This window comes from Triticum urartu, chromosome 1A (assembly GCF_056163025.1).
Source record: "Triticum urartu cultivar PI428250 chromosome 1A, HENAU_Tu73, whole genome shotgun sequence".
Lineage (NCBI taxonomy): Eukaryota > Viridiplantae > Streptophyta > Magnoliopsida > Poales > Poaceae > Triticum > Triticum urartu.
The window spans coordinates 552,557,417-552,576,661 of NC_141873.1; positions in this window are offsets into that span (position 1 = coordinate 552,557,417).

Sequence of the window (19,245 nt, forward strand, 5' to 3'; positions counted from 1 at the left end):
ACTTCTGCCCCCGTGCTTGCACCACCTGATACTAAGAAGGACTTCGTCATTTACTGCGACGCTTCCCGCCAAGGATTAGGCTGTGTCCTAATGCAGGAGCGCAGAGTGATTGCTTATGCCTCTCGTCAACTGCGCCCTCATGAAGAAAACTACCCAGTTCACGACCTCGAGCTTGCTGCTGTCATTCATGCACTGAAGCAGTGGCGACATTACCTTCTCGGTAATCGTTGCGAGATCTTCACCGACCATCAAAGTCTGAAGTATCTGTTTACTCAGCCAGATTTGAACCTACGCCAGCAAAGATGGATGGAGACTGTTGCAGACTTTGACGTGGATATATCATATACCCCCGGCAAGGCTAATGTGATGGCTGATGCCTTGAGCCGCAAGTCTTACTGCAACCACCTCCAGGTTCATAAAGTTCAGCCCTCGCTTACCGAAGAATTTAGAAGGCTGAACCTTCATATTGTTCCTCCGGGATCACTCGCTCCCCCTCCCGAAGGTTTTCCCAAACGGAACCTCCATGTTGTTTCCAAGGGTTCTCTCAATACCCTGGTTGCGAAACCAGATCTTGTGGACACCATCAAATGGATACAGAAATGTGACGATGAAGTCCTCAAGATTAAGCGCGACCTCAAAAGAGGAAAGCCCTCATTCTTCACGATCGCCGACGATGGCGCCTTGTATTTCAAAGGCCGCTTAGTGGTACCATGTTCGAAGAAAAACCTAGATAAGACTAAAAGGGTTATGCAAGAAGCTCATGATACGCCTCTGTCCATCCATCCTGGTAGTACAAAGATGTATCAGGATATTCGTCAAAGATTCTGGTGGTCTAATATGAAGCGGGACATTGCTCGTTATGTTGCTGAGTGTGACGTTTGTCGCCGAATCAAAGCAGAGCATCAAAGGCCTGCTGGAACTCTGCAACCTATCTCTATTCCTGAATGGAAATGGGACCATGCTGAAATGGACTTCGTCACTGGATTTCCCAAATCGCAGAAAGGTAATGATGCTATTCTTGTCGTCATTGACCGGCTTTCCAAAGTTGCCCATTTCCTGGCGGTCAAAGAGACAATCACTGCTAGTCAGCTTGCTACTCTCTACGTGGCTAGAATTGTTTCACTTCACGGTATCCCACTGGTTATCAGTTCAGACCGTGGCAGCTTATTCACTTCAAGATTTTGGGCGAGTTTCCAAGAAGCTATGGGGACTCATCTGTCGTTCAGTACTGCGTTCCATCCTCAGTCGCAAGGACAGGTTGAACGTGTCAACCAAGTTCTCGAAGACATGCTTCGAGCTTGTGTAATCTCATTCGGCAAGAAATGGGAGGAATCTCTTCCATATGCCGAGTTCTCTTATAATAATAGCTATCAAGCTAGTCTAAAGATGTCCCCCTTCGAAGTGCTATATGGACGAAAGTGTCGGACCCCTCTGAACTGGTCAGAAACTGGGGAACGTCCACTCTTTGGTCCGGATATTATCCAACAGGCCGAAGAACAAGTTCGCATTATTCGCGAGAATCTCAAGACTGCTCAGTCACGTCAGAAAAGTCAGTATGACCGTCATCACCAAGACATGGTCTATCAACCTGGCGAAAAGGCTTATCTTAGAGTTACCCCAATGAAGGGTGCTCACCGCTTCGGGATCAAGGGCAAGCTAGCTCCTCGCTATATCGGTCCTTTCACTATTCTCGAAAGGCGTGGTAAAGTGGCATATCAACTGGAGCTTCCGCCGAACCTTTCTCAGGTTCACGATGTGTTCCATGTGTCACAACTCCGACGCTGCTTCAAGGACCCAATCCGAGCAGTGGATCATGAAGTGCTCGAATTGCAGCAGGACCTCTCCTATAAAGAGCATCCGGTCCGCATTCTCGACCAAGCTGAACGCCGCACATGTCAGAAGGCGATCAAGTTCCTCAAAGTCCAGTGGTCGAACCACTCTGAAGACGAAGCCACCTGGGAACGCGAGGATCGTCTGCGTGATGAATACCCCGCACTCTTTCCTTCTACCTCCTAAATCTCGGGACGAGATTTCTTGTAGTGGAGGAGAATTGTGACGCCCGGGTAATTAAGCTACAGTAATCCTCACTAATGATGCCACGTCACCTCTGTCACTGTACTTAATCTCGGGTTAAATCAAAACGGTTTCGAAATTCAATTCAAAATTATGATGGTAATAAAAGTTTTCAAAAAAATTAATCAAACTAAAATGTTCGGGGGTTGTCAAATATTACAAGGTTAGTTATGGTGGGGTGCACACATTTTTATAAAGTGTCTGAATATTTTAAAATGAAATAAGACAAAAGAGAAAATACAAAAGAGAAAAACTAAAACCTAAGCTAACAGGAAAAAAAAAGAGGGAACCCCCCCTCCCACGGCCCACTGGCCTAACTGGTCGGCCAGACCACCAGGCCCACCCGGCCACCCCCCACTCTCTCCATAACCCCCTGGAGGCCGAAACCTAACCCGTAACCCCCCACCGACACCTACCACTCCCCCTCCCCTCGTCTGGATCTGGATCGGGGGATCCCGATCCCCTCGCCCCACTTCCCCGCGCGCCCGCCGCCGCCTGGAACCGCCTGACGCCACTCGGAACCCCGTCCCCGGACCCCCCCCCCTCGCCGGCCTGCATCCTCCTCGCCGGACCGTCCCCATCTCTCCACCCCGAGCCCCATTGCCCCGATCCCTACACCCCTCGGTGAGCCCCGCCGCCGCTAGTCTCTGCCGCCCCCCTGCTACTCTGCCGCTGCCGCGCGACCTCGCCTACGCCGTGGCCGCTGGCGCCGCCTCTCCTCCTCTCTGCCCTCTACACGCGCCGTCAGTGAGCCCTGCTGGCTCGCGCCCACGGCGGCCTCGCCTCACGCCCGAACCACCTCGCCGCCGTCGAGCCCGTGGCGCTCGACTCCGGCCACCACAGCCTCCGCAGTCACCCCCATTCGCTCCGCCGTCGTCTTGCCGTTCGAATGCGACCGGTCCCGCCCATTTTGGTGGCCTGCAGACGAAACCCGCCACTCACCCGAGCCCCGACGTCCGCCTCTCTCCTCGCCGGCGACAGCTCCGGCGACCTCGGGACGAACCACCACCACCACTAGATGCGCGTCTTTGCGCTTGTTCGAACGGGCCCAGGCACGCGCGGATCCGTGCCCTGAGCACAAATTCTGGCGAACTCCGGCGGGTCGGTGCCGTGCTTTTGGTCGCCGGCGGCGAGAGCCGGCCCTGCTGACCTGGCACCGCGGGTCCCACCACCTGGGCCACTGACTGGTGGGCCAAGGGCCCCCCTGTTGACCTGTTGACTGGGTCAACTGCTGACTGGGCCGCCCCTATCTCACTGACCTATAGGCCCCACTTCAATAAACAAAATAAAATAAAAATGAATTAATAAAATTAATAATTAATTAGTTAATTAATTAGTGAACTAATTAAGTTAATTAATCTTGTTTAACTAATCTAATTAAGTAGATAGTTTAATTAAACCCTAGTTAGACTAATCAGTCAATGACGAATGGGACCCACAAGTCAGGTTGACCAGGTCAACCGCTGACGTCATGCTGACGTCATGATGATGTCAGCAAACACTATTCTGGATAATGTTGATTTAATTAATTAAATAAATCCTAAAAATGATTTAAATCTTTAGAAAATCATATATTTTAATCCGTAATTCGGATGAAAATATTTTATACATGAAAGTTGCTCAGAACGACGAGACGAATTCGGATACGCAGTCCGTTCGTCCGCCACACACCCCTAACCTATCGAACCCACAACTTTCCCCCTCCGGCTCCTTTGCCCGAAATCACGAAACACCGGGAATACTTTCCCGGATGTTTCCCCCCTTAACCGGTACCACCTCATACCACGTTAGGGCACGCCTAGCATCGTTACTTGTCATGTCATGCTTCACTATGCATATGCTTGCATTATATTTATTGTTTCTTCCCCCTCTTCTCTCTCTAGACACCGAGACCGACGCCGCTGCTACCCCGTACGACTACGGTGTTGACGACCCCTCTCTCTTGCCAGAGCAACCAGGCAAGCCCCCCCTTTGATCACCAGATATCGCCTACTCTTCTCTATACTGCTTGCATTAGCGTAGTGTAGCATGTTACTGCTTACAGTTAATCCTATACTGCTGCATAGCCTGTCCTTGCTACTACTGTTGCTGCCTTTACCTGCTATCCTACTGCTTAGTATAGGATGCTAGTGTTCCATCAGTGGCCCTACACTCTTGTCCGTCTGCCATGCTATACTACTGGGCCGTGATCACTTCGGGAGGTGATCACGGGCATATACTATATACTCTACTTTGATACATTACCTGTGATACTGTTCGGACATGGGGGCTGAAGGGGCAGGTGGCTCCATCCCGGTAGAGGTGGGCCTGGGTTCCCGACGGCCCCCGACTGTTACTTTGTGGCGGAGCGACAGGGCAGGTTCAGACCACCTAGGAGAGAGGTGGGCCTGGCCCTGTTCGGCGTTCGTGGATACTTAACACGCTTAACGAGATCTGGGTATTTGATCTGAGTCTGGCCATTTGGTCTATATGCACTAACCATCTACGTGGGAGTAGTTATGGGTATCCCGGCGTCGTGGTATCAGCCGAAGCCTTCTTGACGTCAGCGACGGAGCGGCGCGCGCTGGATTGGACTGGAACGCCACTAGGCTAGGTCTGCTTCCGGCCGCCCACGCAACGTGCAGGTGTGCTAAGGGCGATGGGCCCAGACCCCTGTGCGCTTAGGTTTAGACCGGCGTGCTGACCTCTCTGTTGTGCCTAGGTGGGGCTGCGACGTGTTGATCTTCCGAGGCCGGGCATGACCCAGGAAAGTGTGTCCGGCCAAATGGGATCGAGCGTGTTGGGGTATGTGGTGCACCCCTGCAGGGAAGTTAATCTATTCGAATAGCCGTGATCTTCGGTAACAGGACGACTTGGAGTTGTACTTTTACCTTATGACAACTAGAACCGGATACTTAATAAAACACACCCTTCCAAGTGCCAGATACAACCGGTGGTCGCTCTCTCACAGGGCGACGAGGGGAGGATCATCGGTTAGGGTTATGCTATGCGATGTTACTTGGAGGACTTCAGTCTACTCTCTTCTACATGCTGCAAGACGGAGGCCGCCAGAAGCGTAGTCTTCGAAAGGACTAGCTATCCCCCTCTTATTCCGGCATTCTGCAGTTCAGACCACCTATGATAGCCTTATTCCAGTTGATACCAATGCATACATATGTAGTGTAGCTCCTTGCTTGCGAGTACTTTGGATGAGTACTCACGGTTGCTTTCTCCCCCTTTTCCCCCTTTCCTTTCCTTCTGGTTGTCGCAACCAGATGCTGGAGTCCAGGAGCCAGACGCCACCGTCGACGACGACTCCTACTACACCGGAGGTGCCTACTACTACGTGGTGCCCGCTGACGACGACCAGGAGTAGTTAGGAGGATCCCAGGCAGGAGGCCTGCACCTCTTTCGATCTGTATCCCAGTTTGTGCTAGCCTTCTTAAGGCAAACTTGTTTAACTTATGTCTGTACTCAGATATTGTTGCTTCCGCTGACTCGTCTATGATCGAGCTCTTGTATTCGAGCCCTCGAGGCCCCTGGCTTGTAATATGATGCTTGTATGACTTATTTTATTTGTAGAGTCGTGTTGTGATATCTTCCCGTGAGTCCCTGATCTTGATCGTACATGTTTGCGTGTATGATTAGTGTACGATTAAATCGGGGGCGTCACAAGCTCCTAGAATGGAAATGAAAGTTTTGCACAAAGATATTTGTGAGTAAGAGATACTGATTGGCGTTGGTCGTGGAGGAAAGCGGTGAGGCCTGCATTCTTAGCCAATTCATAAAAATCTTCATAAATCCCGGCTGCTCTCAAGAAATCATCGGAAGGCCATTCACACGCCCGAACCTTCGTGGTGCGAGGCATATTATACTTAGGCTTCGGCGCCTTTTCCTTCGAGCTTCGGCTCGATGAGCCCCTCAAAAGTCTCTTCATCATTTTCTAAAAAATTCTGAAATTTTTAGTAACTTCAAAATAAAAGTAAACCAAACTCAATAATATTGATAGCAACTACTCCTACAAGTGCCTAGGGCCTATATCATGCATCAAAACTACTTTTGACCATATAAATTTGACATGCAAGCTCAAGAACAGGGTCACCTAAGCAGCAAAAATTTGCAATGAATAAAGCACTAGAACAAAAACTAATTGGACCAATGGATGGGTCACATACCAAGGAACAATCTCCCCAAGCAGTTTTGTGAGAGGTGCTTTGAGCAAGGAGATTGAAAATGGCAGCAACATGAGCTAGAACTCATGCTTGAGCTGGATATTCGTGTTTGGGGAGGAAGAAGGAGTGTGTGGGTGAAAGGATAAGTGGAGGAGGGCCACCGTGGGCCCATGAGGCAGGGGGCGCGCCCAGGGGGTAGGCCGCGCCCTCCACCCTCGTGGGCAGGTGGTTGACCCCCCCCCTTGTTGTGTTCTCAGTGCCAAATATTCTCAAATATTCCAAAAAAAATCATATTTAAATTTCAGGGCATTTGGAGAACTTTTATTTTCGGGGTATTTTTATATTGCACGGATAATCAGATAACAGACAGAAAAATACTATTTTTATTTTATTTAATATACATAACAGAAAGTAAAAGGAGGGTACAACAGGTTGTGCTTTCTAGTTTCATCCATCTCATGATCATCAAAAGGAATCCACTAACAAGGTTGATCAAGTCTTGTTAACGAACTCATTCCGAATAACATGGAACCGAAGAAATTTCGAATAACACTATGTTACCTCAACTGAGATATGCACATCCCCAATAATAAGAACATCATATTTCTTCTTGACAGTAGGAAGAGGAAATTCAAAACCTCCAAATATAATCGATGGAATTTTTCCAATAGAGTCGATACTATGAACTTGAGGTTGTTTCCTCGGAAAGTGTACTGTATGCTCATTACCATTAACATGAAAAGTGACATTGCCTTTAGTGCAATCAATAACAACCCCTGCAGTATTCAAAAAGGGTCTTCCAAGAATAATAGACATACTATCGTCCTCGGGAATATTAAGAATAACAAAGTCCGTTAAAATAGTAGCGTTTGCAACTACAACAGGCACATCCTCACAAATACCGACAGGTATAGCAGTTGATTTACCAGCCATTTGCAAAGATATTTTAGTAGGTGTCAACTTATTCAAATCAAGCCTACAATATAAAGAGAGAGGCATAACACTAACACCGGCTCCAAGATCACATAAAGCAGTTTTAACATAGTTTCTTTTAATGGAGCATGGTATAGTTGGTACACTGGGATCTCCAAGATTCTTTGGTATTCCACCCTTAAAAGTATAATTAGCAAGCATGGTGGAAATTTCAGCTTCCGGTATCTTTCTCTTATTTGTAACAATTTCTTTCATATACTTAGCATAAGGATTCATATCAGTTAATTGCATACGCAAAAAGATAGGTCTAATCATTTAAGCAAAGCGCTGAAAATCCTCATCATCCTTTTTCTTGGATGGTTTGGGAGGAAAAGGTATGGGTTTCTGAACCCATGGTTCTCTTTCTTTACCGTGTTTCCTAGCAACAAAGTCTTTCTTATCATAACGTTGATTCTTTGATTGTGGGTTATCAAGATCAACAGCAGGTTCAATTTCTATATCATTATCATTACTAGGTTGAGCATCATCATGAACATTATCATTAACATTATTACTAGTTTCAGGTTCATTAACAGATTGTGTTTCAGCATCAGAAATAGAAATATCATTTGGATTCTCAAGTGTTTCAGTAATAGGTTCACTAGAAGCATGCAAAGTCCTATCGTTTTTCCTTTTCTTCCTTTTACAAGGACTATGTGCATCTATATTGTTTCTCTGAGAATCTTGCTCAATTCTCTTAGGATGTCCTTTAGGATACAAAGGTTCCTGAGTCATTTTACCACCTCTAGTCATAACTCTAACAGCATTATCATTATCCTTACTATTCAATTCATTAAGCAAATCATTCTGAGCTTTAAGTACTTGTTCTACTTGAGTGGTAACCATAGAAGCATGTTTACTAATAAGTTTAAGTTCACCTTTGACATTAGCCATACAATCACCCAAGTGTTCAAGCATATTTGAATTGTATTTCAATTGTCTACCAAAATAAGCATTAAAATCTTCTTGCTTAGCCATAAATTTATCAAACTCATCTAAGCATGGCTAGCAAATTTAGTAAATGGGATTTCAGCTTTATCATATCTATAGAGAGAATTTACCTTTACTACCTGTGTCGGGTTATCAAGACCATGAGTTTCTTCAATAGGTAGAGGATTAAGATCATATGTTTCTTCAACATGCGGTAAATTAAGACCATGTATTTCTTCAATAGGAGGTAAATTCTTAACATCTTCAGCTTTAATACCTTTTTCTTTCATAGATTTCTTTGCCTCTTGCATATCTTCAGGACTGAGAAATAGAATACCCCTCTTCTTCGGAGTTTGTTTAGGAATAGGCTCGGGAATTGGCTCCGGAGGTGTCCAATTATTTTCATTTTTCAACATATTATTCAATAGAATTTCAGCTTCATCCGGTGTTCTTTCCCTGAAAACAGAACCAGCACAACTATCCAGGTAATCTTTGGAGGCATCGGTTAGTCCATTATAAAAGATATCAAGTATTTCATTTTTCTTAAGAGGATGATCAGGCAAAGCATTAAGTAATTGGAGAAGCCTCCCCAAGCTTGTGGGAGACTCTCTTCTACAATTTGCACAAAATTGTATATATCCCTTAAAGCAGCTTGTTTCTTATGAGTAGGGAAATATTTAGCAAAGAAGTAATAAATCATATCCTCGGGACTACGCACACAACCAGGATCAAGAAAATTAAACCATATCTTAGCATCACTCTTTAATGAGAACGGAAATATTTTAAGGATATAAAAGTAACGAGTTCTCCCATCAGTCGTGAACAGGGTGGCTATTGCTACGTCTTGAGCTTGCGTTGGTTTTCCCCGAAGAGGAAGGGATGATGCAGCAGAGTAGCGTAAGTATTTCCCTCAGTTTTTGAGAAACAAGGTATCAATCCAGTAGGAGCCCACGCTCAAGTACCTCGTACCTGCACAAAGCGATAGCTACTCGCAACCAACGCGATTAGGGGTTGTCAATCCCTTCACGGTCACTTACGAGAGTGAGATCTGATAGATATAATATTTTTTGGTATTTTTGGTATAAAGATGCAAAGTAAAAAAGTAAAGGCAAAGTAAAAAAGCAAAGCAAGATTAAAGTGATGGAGATTGATATGATGAGAATAGACCTGGGGGCCATAGGTTTCACTAGTGGCTTCTCTCAAGAGCATAAGTATTCTACGATGGGTGAACAAATTACTGTTGAGCAATTGACAGAATTGAGCATAGTTATGAGAATATCTAGGCATGATCATGTATATAGGCATCACGTCCGTGACAAGTAGATCGAAACAATTCTGCATCTACTACTATTACTCCACTCATCGACCGCTATCCAGCATGCATCTAGAGTATTAAGTTAAAAACAGAGTAACGCCTTAAGCAAGATGACATGATGTAGAGAGATAAATTCATGCAATATGAAATAAACCCCATCTTGTTATCCTCGATGGCAACGATACAATACGTGCCTTGCTGCCCCTTCTGTCACTGGGTAAGGACACCGCAAGATCGAACCCAAAGCTAAGCACTTCTCCCATGGCAAGAACTACCAATCTAGTTGGCCAAACCAAACGGATAATTCGAAGAGACTTGCAAAGATAACCAATCTTTCATAAAAGAATTCAGAGAAGATTCAAATATTATTCATAGATAGACTTGATCATAAACCCACAATTCATCGGTCTCAACAAACACACCGCAAAAAGAAGATTACATCAAATAGATCTCCACAAGAGAGGGGGAGAACTTTGTATTGATATTCAAAGAGAGAGAAGAAGCCATCTAGCTACTAACTATGGACCCGAAGGTCTGAGGTAAACTACTCACACTTCATCTGAGAGGCTAGGATGATGTAGAAGCCCTCCGTGATGACAGCCCTCTTCCGGCGAAGCTCCGGAACAGGCCCCAAGATGGGATCTCGTGGATACAGAAAGTTGCGGCGGTGGAATTAGGTTTTTGGCTCCTGTTCTGATCGTTTGGGGATACGTGTGTATATATAGGAGGAAGAAGTACGCCGGAGGAGCAACGAGGGGCCCACGAGGCAGGGGGCGCGCCCTAGGGGGGCGCCCCCACCCTCGTGACCACCTCTTTTGTTCCTTGGAGCAGGGTCCAAGTCTCCTGGATCACGTTCGGTGAGAAAATCACGTTCCCGAAGATTTTATTCCGTTTGGAGTCCATTTGATATTCCGTTTATCTGAAACACTGAAATAGGCAAAAAACAGCAATTCTAGGTTGGGCCTCCGGTTAATAGGTTAGTCCCAAAAATAATATAAAAGTGGAAAATAAAGCCCAATATAGTCCAAAACAGTAGATAATATAGCATGGAGCAATCAAAAATTATAGATACGTTGGAGACGTATCAGGCATCCCCAAGCTTAATTCCTGCCCGACCTCGAGTAGGTAAATGATAAAAAGAGAATTTTTGATGCGGAGTGCTACTTGGCATAATTTCAATGCAAATCTTCTTAATTGTGGTATGAATATTCAGATTAGAAAGATTCAAGACAAAAGTTTATATTGACATAAAAATAATAATACTTCAAGCATACTAACAAAGCAATTATGTCTTCTCAAAATAACATGGCCAAAGAAAGTTATCCCTACAAAATCATATAGTCTGGCTATGCTCCATCTTCACCACACAAAGTATTTAAATCATGCACAACCCCGATGACAAGCCAAGCAATTGTTTCATACTCTAACTTTTTCAAAACTTTTTCAATCTTCACGCAATACATGAGCGTGAGCCATGGATATAGCACTATAGGTGGAACAGAATGGTGGTTGTGGAGAAGACAAAAAGGAGAAGATGGTCTCACATCAACTAGGCGTATCAACGGGCTATGGAGATGCCCATCAATAGATATCAATGTGAGTGAGTAGGGATTGCCATGCAACGGATGCACTAGAGCTATAAGTATATGAAAGCTCAAAAGGAAACTAATTGGGTGTGCATCCAACTTGCTTGCTCATGAAGACCTAGGGCAATTTTGAGGAATCCCATCATTGGAATATACAAGCCAAGTTCTATAATGAAAATTCCCACTAGTATATGAAAGTGATAACATGAGAGACTCTCTACTATGAAGATCATGGTGCTACTTTGAAGCATAAGTGTGGTAAAAGGATAGTAACATTGTCCCTTCTCTCTTTTTCTCTCATTTTTTTATTTATTTTTTTTGTTTGGGCCTTTTCTCTTTTTTTATGGCCTCTTTTTATTTGGGCTTCTTTGGCCTATTTTTTTTCGTCCGGAGTCTCATCCCGACTTATGGGGGAATCATAGTCTCCATCATTCTTTCCTCACTGGGACAATGCTCTAATAATGATGATCATCACACTTTTATTTTTCTTATAACTCAACAATTACAACTCGATACTTAGAACAAAATATGACTCTATGTGAATGCATCCGGCGGTGTACCGGGATATGCAATATGACAATGATGGAATGTGTCATGATGAACTAGATGGTGGAAAGTTGCATGGCAATATATCTCGGAATGGCTATGGAAATGCCATAATAGGTAGGTATGGTGGCTGTTTTGAGGAAGGTATATGGTAGGTGTATGATGCCGGTGAAAGGTCCGCGGTATTAGAGAGTCTAGCAAAGGTGGAAGGGTGAGAGTGCGTATAATCCATGGACTCAACATTAGTCATAAAGAACTCATATACTTATTGCAAAAATCTAGAAGTTATCAAAGCAAAGTATTACGCGCATGCTCCTACGGGGATAGATTGGTAGGAAAAGACCATCGCTCCTCCCCGACCGCCACTCATAAGGAAGACAATCAATAAACAAATCATGCTTCGACTTCGTTACATAACGGTTCACCATACGTGCATGCTATGGGAATCACAAACTCTAACACAAGTATTCTTTAAATTCACAACTACTCAACTAGCATGACTTTAATATTATCACCTCCATATCTCAAAACAATTATCATGCTTCAATCTTTTCTTAGTATTCAACACACTCAAAAGAAAGTTTCACAAATCTTGAATACCAAGCATATTATTATTAAGCAAATTACCATGCTATTAAGAGACTCTCAAAATAATTTTAGTGAAGCATGAGAGATCAATAGTTTCTTTAAAACAAATCCACCACCGTGCTCTAAAAGATCTAAGTGAAGCACATAGAGAAAAATTATAACACTCAAAAGATATAAGTGAAGCACATAGAGCAAAATTATCTAGCTCAAAAGATATAAGTGAAGCACATAGAGCAAAACTACTTAGCTCAAAAGATATAAGTGAAGCACATAGAGCAAAACTACTTAGCTCAAAAGATATAAGTGAAGCACATAGAGTATTCTATCAAATTTTTAATTCATGTATGGCTCTCTCAAAAGGTGTGTACAACAAGGATGATTGTGGCATACTAAGACACAAAGACACAAATAATACAAGACACTCCAAGCAAAACACATATCATGTTGGTGAATAAAAATATAGCTCCAAGTAAATTACCGATGGAAGTGGACGAAAGAGGGGATGCCTTCCGGGGCATCCCCAAGCTTTGACTTTTTGGTGTCCTTGGATTATCTTGGGGGTGCCATGGGCATCCCCAAGCTTAGGCTCTTGCCACTCCTTGTTCCATGATCCATCAAAAGAATTCACCTAAAACTTGAAAACTTCACAACACAAAACTCAAAATAGAAAACTCGTGAGCTCCTTTAGCGAAAGAAAACAAAAGACCACTTCAAGGTACTGTAATGAACTCATTATTTATTTATATTGGTGTTAAACCTACTGTATTCCAACTTCTCTATGGATTATAAACTATTTTACTAGCCATAGATTCATCAAAATAAGCAAACAACACACGAAAAACAGAATCTGTCAAAAACAGAACAGTCTGTAGTAATCTGTAGCTAGCGCAAGATCTGGAACCCCAAAAATTCTAAAATAAATTGATGGACGTGAGGAATTTATCTATTAATCATCTGAAAAAAGAATTAACTAAATATAACTCTTCAAATAAAAATGACAGCAGTTCTCATGAGCGCTAAAGTTTATGTTTTTTACAGCAAGTTCAACAAGACTTTCCCCAGGTCTTCCCAACGGTTCTACTTGGCACAAACACTAATTAAACACAAAAAACACAACCAAAACAGAGGCTAAATAATTTATTTATTATTAAGCAGGAGCAAAAAACAAGGAATAAAAATAAAATTGGGTTGCCTCCCAACAAGCGCTATCGTTTAACGCCCCTAGCTAGGCATAAAAGTGAGGATAGATCTAAGTATTGCCATCTTTGGTAGGCAATCCATAAGTGGCTCTCATGATAGTTTCATATGGTAATTTTATTTTCTTTCTTGGAAAGTGTTCCATGCCCTTTTTTAATGGAAATTGAAATCTAATATTCCCTTCCTTCATATCAATAATCGCACCAACCGTTCTAAGGAAAGGTCTATCAAGAATAATAGGGCAAGAAGGATTGCAATCTATATCAAGAACAATGAAATATACTGGCACATAATTCCTATTTGCAACAATAAGAACATCATTAATCCTTCCCATAGGTTTCTTAATAGTGTAATCCGCAAGATGCAAGTTTAGAGAGCAATCATCAAAATTACGGAAATCTAGTAAATCACACAAAGTCTTGGGAATAGTAGAGACACTAGCACCCAAATCACACAAAGCATAAAACTCATGATCTTTAATTTTAATTTTAATAGTTGGTTCCCACTCATCATAGAGTTTTCTAGGGATAGAAACTTTCAACTCGAGTTTTTCTTCATAAGATTGCATCAAGGCATCAACAATATGTTCGGTGAAGGCTTTATTTTGACTATAAGCATATGGAGAATTTAGCACAGATTGCAACAAGGAAATACAATCAATTAAAGAGCAACTTTCATAATTAAATTCCTTGAAATCCAATATAGTGGGTTTAGCAACATCCAGATTTTTATTTCTTTCAATCCCACTTTCATCAATTTCATCATCAAGATCTAAATACTCCGAATTTTTAGAACACCTTCTAGGTAAAGGAAGATCATATTCAGTTTCATCGAGATTAATATTGCAAAATAAAGATTTAATAGGGGACACATCAATAACTTTTAGATATTCATCTTGATTTTCATGGGTATTGGAGGAACACGCTTTAATAAAGGCATCTTTGGAAGCACGCATCCTACCGGTTCTTTCCTTGCACTCATCAATGGAAATTCTCATGGCTTTGAGAGACTCATTGATATCATGCTTAGGAGGAATAGATATAAGCTTTAAAGAATCAACCTCAAGAGAAATTCTATCAACGTTTCTAGCCAAATCATCAACTTTAAGCAATTTCTCCTCAAGAAAAGCATTAAAATTCTTTTATGAATTCATAAACTCTTTAACACTATTCTCAAATTCAGAGGGCATCTTATTATAATTTCCATAAGATTTGTTGTAGGAATTACCATAATTATTAGAAGGGTTACTAGGATATGGCCTAGGATTAAAATTCCCTCTATAAGCATTGTTACCAAAATTATTCCTACCAACAAAATTCACATCCATAGATTCATTGTTATTCTCAATCAAAGTAGACAAAGGCATATCATTAGGATCAGAAGAAACACTCTTAGTAGCAAATAATTTCATAAGTTCATCCATCTTTCCACTCAACACATTAATTTCTTCTATTGCATGCACTTTTTTATTAGAAGATCTTTCAGTATGCCATTGAGAATAATTAACCATAATATTATCTAGGAGTTTAGTAGCATCTCCTAAAGTGATTTCCATAAAAGTGCCTCCCGCGGCCGAATCTAAAAGATTTCTAGAAGCAAAATTCAATCCAGCATAAAAATTTTGTATGATCATCCACAATTTCAAACCATGAGTAGGGCAATTACGTATCATTAATTTCATTCTCTCCCAAGCTTGTGCAACATGTTCATGGTCAAGTTGTTTAAAGTTCATAATATCGTTTCTAAGAGAGATGATCTTAGCGGGAGGAAAATACTTAGAGATAAAAGCATCTTTGCACTTGTTCCATGAATCAATACTATTCTTAGGCAAAGACGAAAACCAAGCTTTAGCACGATCTCTAAGCGAAAAAGGAAATAGCTTCAATTTAACAACATCATTATTGACATCTTTTTTCTTTTGCATATCACATAAATCAACGAAGCTATTCAGATGAGTAGCGGCATCTTCACTAGGAAGGCCGGCGAATTGATCTTTCATAACAAGATTCAACAAAGCAGTATTAATTTGACAAGACTCAGCATCGGTAAGAGGAGCAATCGGAGTGCTAAGGAAATAATTATTATTGGTATTGGTGAAGTCACACAATTTAGTAGTATCTTGAGCCATCGCGACAAGCAAGCAATCTAACACACGAGCAAACAAAAAGCAACGGGCAAAAAGAGGCAAATAGAGAGGGAGGATAGGGAGAGAGAGGGCGAATAAAACGGCAAGGGTGAATTGGGGGGAGAGGAAAACAAGAGGCAAATGGCAAATAATGTAATGCGAGAGATAGGGATTGTGATGGGTACTTGGTATGTTGACTTTTTGCGTAGACTCCCCGGCAACGGCTCCAGAAATCCTTCTTGCTACGTCTTGAGCTTGCGTTGGTTTTCCTCGAAGAGGAAGGGATGATGCAGCCGAGTAGCGTAAGTATTTCCCTCAGTTTTTGAGAACCAAGGTATCAATCCAGTAGGATCCCATGCTCAAGTCCCTCATACCTGCACAAAGCGATAGCTACTCGCAACCAACGCGATTAGGGGTTGTCAATCCCTTCACGGTCACTTACGAGAGTGAGATCTGATAGATATAATATTTTTTGGTATTTTTGGTATAAAGATGCAAAGTAAAAAGTAAAGGCAAAGTAAAAAAGCAAAGCAAGATTAAAGTGATGGAGATTGATATGATGAGAATAGACCCGGGGGCCATAGGTTTCACTAGTGGCTTCTCTCAAGAGCATAAGTATTCTACGGTGGGTGAACAAATTACTGTTGAGCAATTGATAGAATTGAGCATAGTTATGAGAATATCTAGGCATGATCATGTATATAGGCATCACGTCCGTGACAAGTAGATCGAAATGATTCTGCATCTACTACTATTACTCCACTCATCGACCGCTATCCAGCATGCATCTAGAGTATTAAGTTAAAAACAGAGTAACGCCTTAAGCAAGATGACATGATGTAGAGAGATAAATTCATGCAATATGAAATAAACCCCATCTTGTTATCCTCGATAGCAACGATACAATACGTGCCTTGCTGCCCCTTCTGTCACTGGGTACGGACACCGCAAGATCGAACCCAAAGCTAAGCACTTCTCCCATGGCAAGAACTACCAATCTAGTTGGCCAAACCAAACGGATAATTTGAAGAGACTTGCAAAGATAACCAATCATACAGAAAAGAATTCAGAGAAGATTCAAATATTATTCATAGATAGACTTGATCATAAACCCACAATTCATCGGTCTCAACAAACACACCGCAAAAAGAAGATTACATCGAATAGATCTCCACAAGAGAGGGGGAGAACTTTGTATTGATATTCAAAGAGAGAGAAGAAGCCATCTAGCTACTAACTATGGACCCGAAGGTCTAAGGTAAACTACTCACACTTCATCGGAGAGGCTAGGATGATGTAGAAGCCCTCTGTGATGACGGCCCTCTTCCGGCGGAGCTCCGGAACAGGCCCCAAGATGGGATCTCGTGGATACAGAAAGTTGCGGCGGTGGAATTAGGTTTTTGGCTCCTGTTCTGATCGTTTGGGGGTACGTGTGTATATATAGGAGGAAGAAGTACGCCGGAGGAGCAACGAGGGGCCCACGAGGCAGGGGGCGCGCCCTAGGGGGGCCCACCCTTGTGACCGCCTCTTTTGTTCCTTGGAGCAAGGTCCAAGTCTCCTGGATCACGTTCGGTGAGAAAATCACGTTCCCGAAGATTTTATTCCATTTGGACTCTGTTTGATATTCCGTTTATCTGAAACACTGAAATAGGTAAAAAACAACAATTCTGGGCTGGGCCTCCGGTTAATAGGTTAGTCCCAAAAATAATATAAAAGTGGAAAATAAAGCCCAATATAGTCCAAAACAGTAGATAATATAGCATGGAGCAATCAAAAATTATAGATACGTTGGAGACGTATCAGCTATATCATTCAATTTAGTAAGATGTGCCACAACAGTTTCAGATTCATAGCCATGAAAAGGATCAAATTCAACCAAAGTAATTATATTAGGATCAACAGAGAATTCATAATCCTTATCGGTAACACAGATAGGTGAAGTAGCAAAAGCAGGGTCAGGTTTCATTCTAGCATTTAGAGATTGCTTGTTCCATTTAGCTAATAACCTCTTAAGTTCGTATCTATCTTTGCAAGCTAAAATAGCTAAAGAATCTTCTTGATCAAAAATATAACCCTCAGGAATAACAAGTGATTCTTCATCATCACTTTCATCAGTATTATCAGATTCAATATTTTCAATCTCTCTAGCCCTAGCAAGTTGTTCATCAAGAAATTCACCAAGTGGCACAGTAGTATCAAGCATAGAAGTAGTTTCATCATAAGTATCATGTATAGCAGAAGTAGCATCATCAATAACATGCGACATATCAGAACGAATAGCAGAAGCAGTTTTAGGTGTCGCAAGCTTACTCAAAACAGAAGATGAATCAAGTGTAGAGCTAGATGGCAGTTCCTTACCTCCCCTCATAGTTGATGGATAAATCTTGGTTTTTGGATCTCTCAAGTTCTTCATAATGATAAGCAGATATAAATCCCAAGTGACTCAAAGAATAGAGCTATGCTCCCCGGCAACGGCGCCAGAAAATAGTCTTGATAACCCACAAGTATAGGGGATCGCTACAGTTTTCGAGGGTAAAGTATTCAACCCAAATTTATTGATTCGACACAAGGGGAGCCAAAGAATATTCTCAAGTATTAGAAGCTGAGTTGTCAATTCAACCACACCTGGAAACTTAGTATCTACAGAAAAGTATTTAGTAGCAAAGTAATATGATAGTAGTGATAACGGTAGCAAAAGGTAACAGTAGTAAAAGTAATGTTTTTGGTATTTTGTAGTGATGATAGCAATATCAATGGAAAAGTAAATAAGCGAAGAACAATATATGGAAAGCTCGTAGGCAATGGATCGGTGATGGAGAATTATGCCGGATGCGGTTCATCTTGTAACAGTCATAACCTAGGGTGACACAGAACTAGCTCCAGTTCATCAATGCAATGTAGGCATGTATTCCGAATATAGTCATACATGCTTATGGAAAAGAACTTGCATGACATCTTTTTTCCAACCCTCCCGTGGCAGCGGGGTCCTTACGGAAACTAAGGGATATTAAGGCCTCCTTTTAATAGAGTACCGAAACAAAGCATTAACACATAGTGAATACATGAACTCCTCAAACTACGGTCATCACCGGTAAGTATCCCGATTATTGTCACTTCGGGGTTAACGGATCATAACACATAATAGGTGACTATAGACTTGCAAGATAGGATCAAGAACACTCATATATTGATGAAAACATAATAGGTTCAGATCTGAAATCATGGCACTCAGGCCCTAGTGACAAGCATTAAGCATAGCAAAGTCATAGCAACATTAATCTCAGACCATAGTGGATACTAGGGATCAAACCCTAACAAAACTAACTCGATTACATGATAGATCCCATCCAACCCATCACCGTCCACCAAACCTACGATGGAATTACTCACGCACGGCGGAGAGCATCATGAAATTGGTGATGGAGGATGGTTGATGATGACGATGGCGACGAATTCCCCTCTCTGGAGCCCCGAACGGACTCCAGATCAGCCCTCTCGAGAGGTTTTAGGGCTTGGTGGCGGCTCCGTATCGTAAAACGCGATGAATTCTTCTCTCTGGCTTTTTTTCTCCCCGAAACACAATATATAGAGTTGGAGTTGGAGTAGGAGGGGCACCAGGGGGCCCACGAGGTAGGGGGCGCGCCCCCCACCCTCGTGGACAGGTGGTGGGCCCCCTGGCCTTCATCTTTTGCAGGTATTTTTTATATTTCCCAAAAAGTTGCTCCATGAAGTTTCGGGTCATTCCGAGAACGTTTGTTTCTG